This window comes from Epinephelus lanceolatus, chromosome 13 (genome assembly GCF_041903045.1).
Source record: "Epinephelus lanceolatus isolate andai-2023 chromosome 13, ASM4190304v1, whole genome shotgun sequence".
Classification (NCBI taxonomy): Eukaryota; Metazoa; Chordata; class Actinopteri; order Perciformes; family Serranidae; genus Epinephelus; species Epinephelus lanceolatus.
In genome coordinates, this window is record NC_135746.1 from 5,332,421 (window position 1) to 5,349,118 (window position 16,698).

General features: G+C 42.2%; 1 protein-coding gene across 4 annotated transcripts in view; it reads left to right on the top strand.

Moving 5' to 3' along the window:
- Positions 1-16,698, top strand: part of klhl29 (kelch like family member 29) — a 409,128-nt gene that overhangs the window by 61,801 nt on the left and 330,629 nt on the right. For 2 of the 4 annotated variants that reach the window (XM_078173676.1, XM_033648443.2), the window contains exon 4: positions 7,500-7,577. The exons of the other annotated variants lie outside the window; for them this stretch is intronic. The gene's annotated coding sequence lies outside the window, so the exon portion shown is untranslated. The remainder of the gene's footprint in view (positions 1-7,499; positions 7,578-16,698) is intronic. 4 annotated transcript variants of the gene reach the window in all.

A 16,698-nucleotide genomic window follows, 5' to 3' on the forward strand; every position in this document is an offset into this window, starting at 1 on the left:
TACTGTCAGCGTGCAGCTTGAGGAACGCCACACAGCCACCTCCTGCATCCGTGGGAGAGAAAAACAGCTGCTCACCTTCGGCTCCAGAGCTGCGTAGCTTTCAAGCCTTTAGGAACACATGCTTAAATGCTTATACCGGGGCTTTGCATAATTTAACTCACATCACCTGTGTACTTTTACTGAACATAAAGTTTCTGAGTTGATTCACCTCCCTGTGTGGAGCCACTGGTCCCCTTTCATTTCAGATTTGAAAACCAACTTGTAGAGACTTAAACTTAGCTTGAAATAAGTAATCCATCAGAGTGAACATTTCATCACCTTTAGTGTTCGTCAAAGTTCCCACTTCACTCACTCTGCCCGGCTCCTTCGTTTATTACTCCCTCTCAGCTACGCCTCAGGACTCCTATCCATTCATAGATTTTCCTGCTTCGCTCTATTATCCTATCAGTCTAAAATGTGAGAGCCAGGTTTGCTTTATCCAATCATGTCAGCATTACGCTGCCACTCCTCTTACTTACCGACATCTTTATTTATTAGCCCAGTTAGCAGCGTGGTTTGATGCACTGCTTCCTGGTGCTGACACTGATACTGAGGTCTGACCACCAACTTGCCTGACAACACCAGTCAATGGCTGATGTTGCTGTCTAGGCTGTGGAGTTAATCTGGTGTGTTTAATACTCCTACTGTATAGAATAATCAAAGCATCTACTCACAATCAGTCTTTATAATATAATGACCAAATTTAGATTGTATTTTTTTACAGTATCCAGTGCTTGTCTCTCCTCTGGGTTTGATTTTCTGACATTTAGAGCGTTAATATAGCAGCAAACCAATATTTCCTTTGTAAAGATTTAGTGGAGTATTGAGAATGAAGTCGTGCTACCTCTCATTGTGTTATTTCAAGCTTTTCTGTTTGTTTTTGTAGTAGATAGTCTCACAGCAGTCTACTCACGGCCGTATGATCTCCAGGATGCAGAAAACACAGACAGAATTGCAGGATTTGATCATAAAAATGAAATTAACTGTAAAATGTCAAATATTGTGAAATAAAAGTGGATGCAATTTATAAAAGTGTGGGTTTCCTCAACATTCCAACTTTTTTTTTTTTTACTGCAAAATAAGCCGAATGAGCAGAAAAAAAACACATTTCAAGAAGTGAAGACTAAATTAAAAGAAGAGGCAATTCAGCCCTTTTGTGTGCGGTGTATCTGCTTATTTACTATCAGTCACCTGCATCAAGTTATAAGGACTGACAGCGCTGTGCACAGAGCATGTGCTTGTGAATCAGAAAAAAAAAAAATGCTGCTATGATTTGGTTTCATTGCAGCCACGCTGCATCTGTCCTCTGCTCTCTGAAGGTAGATCTAGTAGATGAGTTCTGATTGTGTGTAATGAATTCACTGAGTGGAGGGGGTGCCAGGCCATGGAGAATTTTATATACAAGTACCACGGACCATGGAGACACAAGTGACAGCTAGGTTTACCAGTCTTTTTCTGGGTCGGCCAGGCTCGGTCAAATCTTGTCCTGTGCTTCTTGAGTGGCCCTCAAGCAGCATCTGATGTTTCTGCATCAAGCCAGCCGTTACTCTAGTAAAAGTAGCTGCTGCTAAAATTGGAGTGTCCCCATGTTCTGACTTGTAAGTGCACTGAAACAGCCCAGGATACACATATGACTGCATCTGCTTTTCAAAATAAGGCGTTAAAACAGTGAAGATACATACATGGAAATAAGATTAACTGGATAATAGTCACAGGAAGTATAAAACATGTTAAGTGCATCCGTTATAAATCAGGACATCCCTCTAAATTGTGAGGGAAATTATTGTATTCTGGGTTCCTCTAAAAAAAAAAAAAATCCTAAAAATGAACATTATTTTTGGACCCTGCAGTCATGTGGAAGTAGTGTGTTACATCAGATTTGTTGACATTGGTTAAATTTAGATTATTTTCTTATTTAATTGTTTAAATTGTATTCATCCATAAGATGATTAGCCACTCTGAATGTTTACAAAATGTACTTAAATTTTAAAACACAGAATTGGGGAAAATTAAAACGGAAAACATGGAATTTGGGGAAAAAATAAAACCAATTTCTTAGGACCCTGCGTGTCTCCCTGTGTGTATATCTCATTGGCTAGCCAATCAGTGCCACTTTGCACTGTGCTCATATGATGGCTACTGCTGATATCACCGTCACAGAAACGTAATGCCCCCCTTCCAGTTTCCACAGAATATCACCATTAGTTCTGTCAGAACTGTTGCTGTTATTAGCACTGTTTGTTCTGTTAGCACCATTAGCAGTTAGCTGCAGGCTCGGCTACCTTTTATGTTTATGTTTTTCAGATTTATGTTCATTGAACTTTTTGCAAAGCAGTGAAGACAAGGAAAGCACAATACACAGCGATAATAGTAAGAGTGTACAAATTATTGATATCTAAACCCGACAAGACAAAAACAAAAAATAATAAATAAATAAAATAAAATAATAAAAGATTAATAGATAAAATTAAATTCAGCGAGTCAATAAAATCCATGGAAGACATTGCATTTCGATGTCATTGCCATCTCCATGTTAAAAACCACCTGACCCTGAATCATAGATATGTTATGGATGTCTTAAGCCCTATTTGGACGGGATTAGTTTTACATAGGGACGAGGGGTAAAGTAATAATTACCAGAGATTTTAGTCCCGTCCGAATGTGCCATGTCAGTAATCATTACCGCACGATGTCAGTAAAGATTACCGCGAGTTTTACCTTCTGTAAAAGGGTCCCGGACAATTACCTCAGGTAATACTGATCCCGTGCGAATAGACCAGCAGTAAATATGTGTGTTAGGGCTGTCAAAAAAAAAATCTAAGTTAGAAATATATTCAAATATATTTATTTTTTTATAAGTTCGAACCTAAATTTGATCATTCGAATATCATTAATAATTAATTAATACTGTCAATAATGTTGTATATCACGGCAAATCCCGTTCAGGCGGAGATGGCTTGCGTCCGAGCTGGGCCAGAGAGGGACGCAGCGGGAGGGAGAGGCGCCGATGGAGTGGCCCGCTGCACCAACACCACCCACTGTGCTGTCCGTGATGTGTGACCTGGTCGGGGAGACATACAGGGAGAGTGTTGCACCTGCTGCCTCCCTGCCTACCCTTTCTGAAGAAGAAATGAAACGTTACCAGAATGAGACACCACTGCGAGCCGGCCAGGATCCACTCTTGTGGTGGAAAACTACGCACTGAAGTATCCAAACATTGCTCAGATAGCGAGACAGAAGTTGATCATACCTGGCACTTCAGTGAGGTCAGAACGGGTGTTTTCCTCCGAGTGTCACGTTCATACTGCGTCAGCAATAAGCATCTTATTTTTTGTGTTTTTTTTTTTTTTTTTTTTTTTTGTAAAAATAAATAAATAAATAATAATAATAATAAATTCTAATATTATTCGAACTCTACTAAATTAATTCGAAAATATTCGAACTCAATTTCATGGTGCTTTTGACAGTCCTATCATACGCTCATGATGGCAGGAGGGCACGGCGGTGCGTGAATGGATTTACCCCTCCCACTTGTGGTAGTTTTACTGATATCTCTTATCCTGTGTGAATCGGCCATTAATATTACTGACATCCTGTGGTAAAGTGACATTACCCCACGTGCCCATGTAAAACTAATCCCGTCCGAATAGTGCTTTACAGAGCTCCTTCAAATGTCAGATGTCATGTATCCTTGACCACACAACAACAAAATGGTCCCTGTTCGTAACAACATTATCACAACAATAGCATAGCATTGCTTTATTCACTGTGATGGATGACCTAACCCAGGCAAGGTTCAGGGCTCTGCACTTATTCAGTTGAATGAAGTAAATGTAAACCAACGGTTCTGTAGTAGTAGTAGTAGTATTGTAGTATTTTGTAGTATTGACTAAATGATGCTTTATCACCAACATGATCCTTTGATGACCAAATGTAAAAGAAGTGTGGATACAGACCAGCTCTGTACATTTGAAAATGGATATTTCAGTCAAGAAAGCATGCACATCCATCGCCGTATACTTCTTTGAAAAACTACAGTCTGTGAATTGAGACTTGAATTAGAAACAAAGAGAGGAGAGAAATTAGACTGGACTTTTAGACAGGATTTCTAATGAGATATAATACAGTCCTCTCCTCTCCACTGCCAACAACTGCTGCTGCTGCAGATTCCCCGCTGTGCCTGAAGGACGTCTGAGCACCCTGCGATGTCCACCCTCTCCTCTCCAAACCTCCCGCCCGATCACCTTGTAATTAGCCAACTCCCACTTTTAATCAGCGCAGAGATAGCTGCTGAGACCTTGAGTAATGATAAACAGACAAAAGAGAAGGTAAAGACAGGAATATCCCTACAGTCTCTGGCTCCACCGTGCTACTGTAGAGCTGTGATTGACTTGGCAGAAGCAAAATCAGGGCTTGCCAGGCTGCTTTATTGGAGTAGATTGACAGAGAGCAAGTATGAGTAAGAAACAGAGGAACCAATAGAGCTAGATTGCACTCACAGCTCAAGAGAGAGCAGCCTGTTGTATTTACAAGCCATGTGTGTATGCATGTGCTCTCCTCTCCTCTCCCCTTCATCCTGCTCCTCCACTGGAGGATTGAGAAGGCGTGCAGCGCTGCGTCCACAGAGGGTTCTCAACACCGCCGTGCATTTTACCGCTTGTAAAGCAATCATTTCCATCCCCACTTCCCTCTCTCTCTCTCCCTCTTTCCTCCCCCCTCTGGCTGCTGGGACTGCTGAGTCAGCTCACCTTCATATGGAGAGTGGCTCCCTCAACCGAGACGTTATTGATTTGCCCCTGTTTGTAAGGGGGAAATGTTCCCAAACCCTCTCAGGCCAATTTTGCTGTGCTGCACAGCCAGGAGCACCGTTGGGCATTGGACTGAGAGGAGAGAAAAAACGTAAACATTACTGCCATCACACGCATGTGCACACACAGGCAGGCGCACATGCATTAAAGACATTATTTAGTGTTAGATGGGAGGAACGTATGAACATAATTACAAGGGCTGATACTTACCTTCCCTAAAAATCAGAATGTATACATTTGACTGCCCCCCACCCCCTGAAAAATAATGTTGACAACAGTTCATTAACTTTATACCAGCAGCCATTTCAGGTAACTTAATATTACATTGACTTCCCATTACCAGTGATTTCATGTGGATGTCAAATTCATCCAGTGTGCGGCTGATGCTTTCTGCAGTATGGACAGCTGTGTGACGACCTCTCAGCTCCTTAATGGACAGAATATTTCCCATGAGTCTGAAACACAGTGAGCTGTCACTGTCTAATGAGCATGTGTGGCCGGCGATGTCCATCCGTCTATGATAAGAGAGAGTGTCTCATCCCTTAGTATACTCTTTGGGTCTCATTCATGAAATGTGAGCACTCACAGTCACTCACTCACATCAGTACATTAGTAGCTCCGATCTTTTCATAGGTACTTACAAAATCTACACCTTCTTCTGACTGCTCATAGTGCTTGTGTAAATAAGATACTGCACATAAATGTTCCTTGTCATTATTAGAAATTACAATTTTAATTCGTATTGTTATGTTCACAATACGCAGAGGCCTTTGAAACAAGTAAGTCAAACATGAGAAGAGATTAGAAATGTCACACATTTACTTAAATAAGTTGGCATTTAGCAGATTTAAACCTCAGATAGGGGTTCTTCAAAACATAAATGAGAAGAGCTTCCAGTAGCTGTTATGTTTTTTTGTATGTTTTTGTGCATCGTGTGTCATGTCTAACCATTTTTAACTTTTTGGATGGTTCTCACAACAGATGACACCGAGTTCACGGCACCCGTTACCTCCTTCAGGCCTTTGATGTACCTGTCCCTGTCACACCACTACTAACAGCAAAAAATAAAATGTTTTTCTCAACCCCACTTCACCTAAAACAACTTAAATCTCAGTGTCAGAAAATGTTCTCCCTCTCTCTTTGTTTGCTCCATGTTCGCAGGTCAACAAGACGCACCTATCCATAGCAATTATCACCTCCATATATGGAGGTCATTAGCTATTCATGGGCAGGGATGTATGCTCATTGCTGATTGCAGGTGCACGCTGTCAGTTCACGATTGACTGGCATTCATTAACATACACATGTGCCCATGATCAAAGCGGGAGTATTCTGCGGTATTCATGAATCTGGAGTAGGTTTTTATTACCAAGAATTTTGATTTACAGACATACTCACAGATTTACCAACATTTCATGAATGAGACCCTTTATGTTTTCCCATGCGGTTGCACTATGTTTTGACATTGTTGTGAGACTTTGAGTTTTATATTTTGGCTCCAGTTCCATCATGAGATCGTGAAACCCTGCTCCTCGAAACAACACAAATGGGCCGCATATTCGTGGATATAAATCTTGCAGTCTTGGTGGCGATGGCATTCTTACAAGCGTCTGGCTACGGGCCTGCTAAAGCTGAGTGTGCCAAATAGAAGGCAGCCAGACGAGGTTGTACACTTGCCGCTGCGTTGCTCGTCTGTGGTGCCTCCCCTGCCTCACTTGGGTGGCAAACGAACGCTAGCAGGTGAGCGGAGTTGTCGTTGTTCGTAGAGTAAGACAGCTGCTTTGTATAAAGTCGACAAACAGCCTTGTTAGTTGCTTTGCCATCTATGGTGTAGAACCCAAAATACTCACTGCTTCTCAGATGCTTTGGTGTCTTATTGTCTGCCCAGGACGGCTTTGCTCACCAGTGTCCTCCGTTATTGTAGCAAACAACGACATTAGTGTCTTTGCTGAAGCTTAGTTTGCTGATAGGTCAGGAGGGCATGCAACAGGTCAAGCTAATGGTGAAATTTTAGGGTGCTGCTGGATCACAAGACAAACTACTTCAAACTGTCTGCTGCGCTATAGGCTGTGAATTTGGAATTTGATCAGGTCGTCACAGTTTGAAAATTAATGAAGTTTGAACAAGAAGAAAGAAAGAAATTTCAAAGAAAAAGTAACAGCCCTAATAATTAAAACATCAGTACAGAGGCACACCCCGACACAAAAAAAGAAACACAGGTGTTTTGCAGCAGCTGTGTGAATGCCGACTTTCCTCGTCTGTTGAGCACACGAGAACTGCGACATTTGAGTGTATTCTGAGGCACATTTGTACGTTCTTTTTTTGTGTCAGACTGGCGTGCTGCTGTGAAATAAAGTGTTAAAGATGTGCTCATTACAACATATAAGCTTCATACCCAGACAGCAGATTGTCTCTATCGCTCTCCTCCTTCTTGTTTTCTCTCCATCTCACCACCACCATACTGGTGCGAGTATAGCACTCACACACTCTGACTCACCGAGAGAACATTTTACTAGAGCACACACTTTACTTCAATGTGGGCCCGGGCCAGTGAGCTACATCATTGCTTCATTTGGATCAAACTCCAGAGCTCAGGAGTCATTTATCTACATAGTGTGTGTGTGTGTGTGTGTGTGTGTGTCTCACCTTCAGGCATCCCACTCTTCGCCACTGGGAGAAATCAATGCCAGGGTGTAGAACAAAGAGAAAACCCCCTCTGACTTCACCAAGGTAGAGATTTGAATAATTTATTTGTTATTCTTCTGCTGTAGACAATTCATCAATGTGAAGACATTATGGGGGTACGCTATGCTTTTTCTCGGCTGTTTGTGTGGAAACTTTTTGTGTTTTACTTGTTCTCATCCACTTGATACGATCTATGATAAGTATACTTTGAAAACCTTGAAGAAGTTGCTGTAAACTGTAGCAAACAAATCCATATTGCCTTTGGAGAAAGATGAGTCTTTTTGTCTGTGTCTTAGAAAGAGATGTGAACAGTGTCCTGACAGGAGAAGTTGATTTCAGACCTTTTAATATTCTTTAGTGTGGTCTCATATCACCCCACCTATGCATATATTCATTTGTGAGTAGTTGCCTGCCCTGATATGAACTTGATCATTCACACTTTTAAATCAGTCTCTGTCACCACGTCTTTTTATGCCCCTGTGCCAGATAGTCGAATGCATTACCTCTAATTCTCATGTACGCAATATCTCAAGAATACCTTGAGGGAAATTGCTTAAAATTAGGCACAAACTTCTACTTACCTCAACAGTGAAGTGATTAGAATTTGTCGTTCATAGGCCAAAGGTCAAGGTCACTGTGGCCTGGTCCACCTCATTCTTGTGAGTGTGATATCTCAAGAATACCTTGAGGTAATATCTTTAAATTTGACACAAACACCCACTTGGCTCGACAATGAATTGTTAAGAACTGATTAGAATTTGGTGGAGAACGGTCAAGGTCACATTGACCTTGCATCATTCTCACTCCCGTAAATGCGATATCTCAAGAAGGCATCAAGGTTGTATCTTCAAATTTGGTTTAAACGCCCACTTTGAGTCAAGAATGAACTTCTAAAATTTGCTGGTCAAAGGTCAAAGTCACTGGGACCTTATGTCAATCTCTCAAGGTCTCAAGGGTATATCTTCAAATTTGACAAAAGCTTCCAGTTTTAGTCACAAAAACTGATTAGAATCTGCTGGTCTAAGGTCAAGGCCACTGTACTGTGCATCAATCTCATTCCTGTGAATGCTATATCTAAAGAAGGCGGTGAGGGACACTTTCCTGAAATTTGGCGCATATGTCCACTTTTAGTCATGGACAAACTGATTAGAATTTGGTGGTCAAAGGTCAAGGTCACTCTGACATTGCGTCAGTCTCATTCCCATACACTCGATATCTCAAGAAGGTCTCAAATCTTCAAATTTGGTACAAATGTCCACTTTGAGTCAAGGACAAACTGATAAGAATTTGGTGGTGAACTTCTTCAAATTTTGCACAAGCGTCCACTTTGAGTCACAAAAATAAAAGATTATAATTTGCTGGTTAAAGGTCAAGGTCACTCTGACTTTGCCTCAATCTCATTCCCGTGAACGCAATATCTCAAGAAGGCCTCAAGGAAATGTCTTCGAATTTGATACAAGTGTCCACTTCAGTCACACACAAAAAAACTGATCAGAATTTTTCTTATCAAAGGTCAAGGTCACTGTGACCTTGCATCAGTCTCATTCCCGCGAACGCTATATCTGAAGAAGACTGTGAGAGACTTTCTTCAAATTTGGCACAAGTGTCCACTTTTTGTCCAGGACAAACTGATTAGAAGTTGGTGGTCAAAGGTCAAGGTCACTGTGGTCAAGGTCACTGTGACCTTGCATCAGTCTAATTTCCGTGAATGTGATATCTCACTCATATCTTGCTTATTATGACAAAATTTCATACAAATGTCTGACAGGATAAAAATGATGATAACATTATGTAAGGTCAAAGGTCAGCTTCACTGTGACTTCATGATGTTCCGTGAAACACTTTTCTGGCCATTACAAAACGTCATATCTCAGATACTAAATTGGTGACACTCATCTGATTGTATAGATTTTCTGTGCGTGATGGATACATGTTTTAGAATTTGTAGCTTCTTTGCAGCAGCATCCGCATTTGAAGCATTATCAGCTGTCAAGGCTACATGTGAGTCTGGACAGACATGGATATAAACTGTAACTTGAGTGGTTCTAGGAGGCATACAACCCCGAAGCAGTAATTTTAGTTTTTGACAGTATCTTGGAAAGAGATGTGAACAGTGTCACGACAGAAAAGTCAGATTTCAAACCTTTTAATTTTGTTAGTGTGCTCTCACATTGCCCTACCTGTCCATGAATTCATTTGCAAGTAGTTGCCTGCCCTGATATTGAACTTCACATTTTCAAACCAACCCCCATGGCCACCAACCTCATTGTCACACAGCGCCCACCTCACAGTTGTCTTTATTTGCCTAAAGAAACGGCGCGGTGGTGCTTGCCAAAGGAAGAGCACGCTTAATATAAAAATGTCAAGGAGGTTTAGACAGCTGTAAAATTCATGAGGTGGAAGTTTGCTATTATCAGCATGCCTGTGTTTGTCTAAGCCTGGAGTTTCCCCCAAACCTTCTACAGTATCAAGAATTTGTATTTTATGTGTCCTCTGCATGTGTCCCAATAGTGACTGATGATATCTCACTAGACCAGTGACTGTCTGCACTTGCAGCTTCTGAATTTCCTGCCATGTACTCTGTAATGCATACACACACAGGTATAAGCACGTACACACCCCCCTGGTGTCTCGCTATCCTGTTTTCCCATCTCCTGTGACTCTGTCTAGCTGGTACTGCTTGAGTGACAGCTCTTGGTTTGTCTGGGTATCCGTGGTTACAGCCCAGAGGCCTGTGCCGGGGGACCCAGACCTGTCAGCACTCTCTGAATCCTGAAACCAGAGATGGATGGCCAGGAGCCACCTCTGCCCTGAGCTCTGCGCCCTGCTCGTCTGTCCTGCTCCTCTCCACTCTTTATCCCAGACCCTCCTCCTTAACACAGCCATTGTTGGCAGCTTGCTACTGCAGAAAATAGAGCCAAAGTGTCCTGTTATCTGTTTCTCTTAAGGGTAGCAGAGGAAAATGAACACGACCATTTGCAGTTAATGCTTTCAACACAAGACTTATGAGTTATTACTGTTATTATATTCTTGCGGTGATAGTTGATACAGCAGGAGTGAAGTCACAGCATTTTGCAAGGACAGCTGGTTCTTTTAATCTTGATTTTGGTGCTAACAACCAGGATTAGCAGTCCCAAAGGGGAGCGGCAGTTACAGCAGATCAGGTGTCTGTCCATCTCCAGTGCCCCGCTGCTTCTGCTTTGACAGAGACATGTATGACAGCTCTGACGCCGATATTGCCTGTCGCTCCAGCGCCCCTCAGCCCCTCAGCCGAGACAGAAAAAGAGAAGGGTGATGAAGACAGGAGGAGAAGAAAGCACAAGTGTGGCGGGGTGGGGAGGGGGGAGTTGTTTTGGACCGCCTAGGGCTCAGAGGGTTAAGGGCGGTAGCAGTGCTGCCGGAGTGTGTGTGATCTCTCAACCAGCTAATGAGAATATTTAACATTTGCTGAGTCCACAGTGTTGGAAGTCATTCATCACTGCGCTGATTCAGTTCTCTACAGTTATATGTTGAGTGTGCAAGATGCCTTGCCACAGGGCCAGAGGGCAGGGCCAGGAAGGTGCGTTTAGTGCAAAGAAACACATCAGGGTAATGGAAGGGGCTTAATTGATCGGCTGGGATCTGCAGGCTGTTGGAATTTGGGATGAGTGAGCGTCTCTTTTCATCCTTCACATTTAAAGCCTTTATAACCAGTGTTAATAATTGATAAATTGTTTGGCCATTTATCAAGTGTAACACCAAACATTATCTGTTTGCAGCCTCTCAAACCTGAAGACTTCCCACTTTCTTTGTTTTTATGTCATTGGACATTAGATAGATTTGGGTTGTCGACTGCTCACAGAGATAAAAAAGCTAATTAAAGATGTCAACTTGGGCTGAACTAATGTCACTTTTCACCATTTTGACATTTCATTTATCAAACTGTTCTACTGTCCATTAATGAGACAAGAAGAAGGCCTTGTTCAGAATGCCAGCTCAGATCTGTTTTTTGCAACATGCTCACTCCCAGCTCCTCAAATATCAATGGTAGGTCAGTGTCCCTCTGCATCAGATTCCAACACACTGAGGCACCCATTAGTGGTCTAATGACCCACAGGGCGGGATGTCAATTTACACTCATTACATGCATTGTGTCTTTTCAAAATAATGTTAGTTTTCATAGGAAATGTGTATTTTCTGCTCATTAAATGCATGCAGTCTACTTTCAAAATAAACTTAAAAGGTGAACTTTATTATTGGGTTTTGTGCAACCAAAGCATGTGGTTAGTTTTAGAAAAAAACCTGATCGGTTGGCCTTAAACTTTGTATAAAGTACTTTGTTACATGTGGCATACATCACCAGCGTAGTATGCTACACATACTTGTACACTACATTGTTATTAAGATAACTCGATTGATTTTTGGTTTAACACGGGACACAAACTGCGGTATCCTGGGTGAAAGTCCAGACCTTGTTTGACTCATCCACCTGCCCTCTCGCCCACCCTGTGCAGACTTTCTTGGTCTTTACACTATGACTGTTGATGTGAGTGTCAAAAAATACCCCTGCCGCAGCTCTGTGAGGATGTGCTTAGACACAATAGTTCTTTGAGCTAAATGCTACCGTCAGCATGCTAAAATGATCACAGTGCTAACGTACTTTTTTAAAATCAGGTTTATGTTTACCATGTTCAAAGTCTTAGTTTAGCTTGTTAGCATCCTCACATTGGCTAACTATCACTGAGTAAATTAGTATAAAGAACAGCTGAGGCCGAGTGTTTGGTTATAGATCAAGATATTGGACAAAACTGAATTTTGGTACAGTGGTTAGCATTGTTGCCTCACAGCAAGAGGGTTCCTGGTTTGAAGCTAAGGTGGGAGAGCCTTTCTACGCAGAGTTTGCATGCTCTCCCTGTGTCAGCTTGGGTTTTCTTCGGGTACTCCAGCTTCCTCCCACAGTCCATACACATCAGGTTAACTGGTGACTCTAAATGGTCCGTAGATGTGATTGTGCCTGTCTCTATGTGTCACGTGCATGGCCTCCAACAGAAGAAGCGGTTATGGAAAATGAATGAATTTTTGATCTGATGATGCCACATGAAAAGTCAGGGAATCACAAAAATAATTATAATTCACCCTGACGGTGACATGAATGACATCCAGCCACTGTGGCTAATAGATATTTTAGTCTTGGCCGAGATGACTGAAAGTGCCTTGCCAGCAGTGTTGCTAAAAACCGTCAATAAAGTAATCCATAATGAGAACAATAATAATAATTAGTTGTAGCCTGAGTAACAACAGAGAGCCACTAAAAAGTAACCAAATAATTTAAAAACTTGTCTTCAAGGTCAGAAATAAATCTGTCACTGACAACATTATGGTTGTAGGCCAGTGTGATGTGTTGATGAGCACAAAGACACAAGTTGTTTTGCTTGGTTTTTGTGACAGAAAAGAGCTGAACTGCTCCCACCCCCACACTGCTGAGGGAAAATGCACAATTTCACGACTTGCTATAAAACGTGTGCTTTCCATTGTAAACTCTGCAGAAAAAACATAAAAAGAGTGGGAGGAAACCAAACATCTAGACCAGATCTCTTAAGCCATGCCACTTCACAAACGTGTCTCATTGGCTCCCACAGTTGAGCACTGCAAAGAGCTGCTCCATTGTGACTGACCAAACACACACATGGCACTCTTATCGCCCGATAAGAGCTCAAAGGCTGCCTCCTCTTTCATGTGCTTTGCTTGGTGACCTTCACATAACCAGCTTACATCCACTCGCTCACACAAAAACATGTAGCGACATGCGTGCTCACAGAAAAAGACTAGACAGTCCCAAAAAAAAAAAAAAAAAATAGGAGGAGCCCATCGTGTGTTTCTGTGACGCATCACACCGCTCAATGACCGTGATGTGACCTTACTCCACGCCAACGATCCAGCAGGGTTAAAGCGAGGTGAACGTGCATGTGTGTGTTTGTATCCATGCGAGTTTTTAAGTGTTGTGTGCTGAGGCTTGCATGTGGCGATGAACTGGTCCCATAACAGAGGAGCAGCCTTGCACTCTACCTGACCCCCGCGGTGATGAGCATGAGCACTAAGGCTGAAGCAGCCCGGGCCCAGCCTAGCCGGGCATGGCACCGCTCAGCTCAGCACGGGGACCCATGACTATTTAATGACCGTTTCCAGGGCAGAGGCCTGGAAACGCACCTCCTCCTCCTCGCTAGTATGTGTTGTCTTCAGCCACAGAGAGTGAACCCATACCCCGGGACATTAACATGAATGAATGTTGACAGTGGCAACATGGGCAAGTCAGCACTTTACTGCTGGAGTATGATATGTTATTGTACTCTACTTCTGAACAGAGGGGAAACGCGAGGTCACAAAACACTCTTCTAATGCTCTGTGTAGATTTATCCCAGTTTTTTTATTTTCCAGCTGGTGTTGAATGGCGCTTTGAAACAAAACCAACTCTCGGTGACCCCCCTCCCTCGTCCATTTTTAATGGGATGTAACAGCAAAAGATCCATTTTTAAAAGGACTTGTGCATCGCTAACAGCATTTCTATTTATGAAGTCAGTGTTCACCAGAGCAGGTTGTCTGTTGTAATCACAGGAAGTCGAACAGTAAGGAAGACATCTCTCACAGTTAACAGCCATTGTTTATTTTTAACGTTGTCATGGCGATCAGTGTGTTAATATGTTAGGACAATGTGAGAGTCCAGTCTGTACTTGCTGCACGGCGCCTCCTTTTGAAACAGTCTCCACTACTTTCTGTCTTTATGTTAAGAATTGGATAGATGTGCTTTTACGTTTTAAAGGGACAGTTCACCCCAAAATCAAAAATACATATTTTTCCTCTTACCTGCAGTGCTACTTATCAATTTAGATTGTTTTGGTGGTCGCGCAGCTGGTTTTTAAATTGATCATAAACCACAAAGTCTCTTGTCATTCCTTGAATTTTTTACACAGAATGTTTGCATCAACAAGATGGTTGTAACAATCAGTGTGTTATTCTAAGCAAGTCAACAAAAAATAACGATACAGGCAGTAACACATTTACAATATCGATGGTATGCAATATGGCAAGGGGCAAAAACCAAAGACAGACATGGTGGGACAGAAAGGAAAATAAGGAATGAGTAAGTAAATACAACTAATCATAGGTAGATGAATAAAATAACATGAAGTGCGGCGAGCAAGAAAGAGAGAGACAGAGGAAAGAGAACAGTCAGTGGGATCAGTAAGGGGCACAATGTACATGCAAAAAAAAACCAAACAGGAATTCACATCTCACATTAGGCCTACAAAGGGAAGGAGTAGGGTCTACCGGTAGGCTATATCCTCCAGTGTTTGTCAGGTGAGAAGCTGAAACTTTTGACATAATCAAAAAAAGGGAGCTGCCATTTCAGGAACTTAATGGAAGAGAGCCCTACTGGATGATAAACCTCACTGTATTAATAAAGGCATGACAGGATTCCATCGTTTTGTAAAGACGGATGTTTGTGATCTTAAAGAGTATGTAATTTGTTCCATCTGATAGAGGTCCCAGACTTTCTGGATCCATGTATTGTACGTGGGAGGGTCTGGTTTCAGCCATCTGATGTTTATACACTGTAAGGCTGCTGTAATATACACAAGAGGTATTTCTTATCCCTCACATTCAGACTTTCAGGGATAACACCGAGTAATGCTACTGTAGGGTCTTGTGAAATATCTTGTTGAAAGACCTTCTTAAGGGCATCAAAGAATATTCGTAACCTAACGAAAATGAGAGGAGGACTTTTGGCGTATTACTCGTCTCGCCAACAAGGTTACAAAGGCTATAGTTTGTTTCTTAGATGAAGACAGAGAGGAAGAGTGGGAGACGCCAAACAAGTCCCCGAATCTTGTCACTTCTCTGTTTAGACATTTTAGTTTCCGTCTTTGTGTAGATGAACCCTCTTCTTCACCCTTAAGTGTTTGTTTCTGTCCAGTTTTGCTTGAGCCACATGACAGAAACATCATCAACACACCCACTGGGTCGTTTCCAATTCTCCGGAAAGTTACCTGCTCTCTTCACACATGGGCTCAATCGGACTTTGTACTAGGGAGCTGGAAGAGTAAAGTCCGTTTAATGTCTGATCCAACTGAGTCAGACATTTGCTCACATACAGCTCCTCTGGGTAATATCTAGATAGTCTCAGGTTTGCCGTGTGTGTGTGTGAAAGAGGCTTTACACTTTTTTCTCTTACCAGTAGCATTATCTATCCTTTTAGATTGTTGCCGAGTGTTGGAGATATCGGCCCTAGAGATGTCTGCCTTCTCTATGTAATCGAACTCATTTAATTTAGAAAGTATTTTCCTTATACCAAATGTCCCTGCAGAAGGAATCATGCATCTACTCCTGGATGAGAGGCACATGCTTGTGACAGTGTGAGATGTAAATATAAATGGCGTCCTCCTTGGCTGAGCTGTTAGCTAGCTCAGTGGTGCTAGGTGAGCTAGCAGCAGATGCATGCTTCCGTCTGTGCGTTGATATGGTTGGCAGGTGTAGTTCAAAATACCCTTTTTCCAACAAAGTTAGCACATGTAGGCGGGTAAGCTTGTTAAAGATAGGGGTTAGACTGCTTTCGTGAGATGAGTATGCCCTTTTTTTTCTGGTGTGTCAACTTCACCGTCAAAGAAAAAATGGATTAAAGCAGTAGAAAGCAGCATGGAGGCCAGTGAAAATGTTACGATGGTTACTTGCCTGCCTTAAACTTGGTGCAGACAAATTTGAACGATGTTCAAGCGCTGCTAGAGTGAGACAGACGTTTTTTGTAGCGGCCTGTCATTGGATTGCACTAGCCAAGAGGCGAAATTAGCATTTGATCCAGGTGTCGTTTCCATCACTGCTAGTCGAAGCCAATCGGAGGTGGGGCGATAAATACCCATGACTACTGCAGAGTCATTTGTCTTGGGAGTGAATGCAGATGGTAGCCTTTCCCACTGAATACAAACGCCAGATGTTTGTGGGTGTTACTGCGTTTTGTGTCCAGTGGGAAAGGGGCTACAAAAAAGAGAATAGTTCCTACATGAAACTGCTCACAGCAAGGTCTGTGGATTATCTTGGGCTACTGGGTCATGATTTCTGGAAAGAGACATTACTGTTAAGTCTTTCGAATGTATTTTGTTGTCATTTTGAGCACCACAAGCTGAGTGCCATCTAG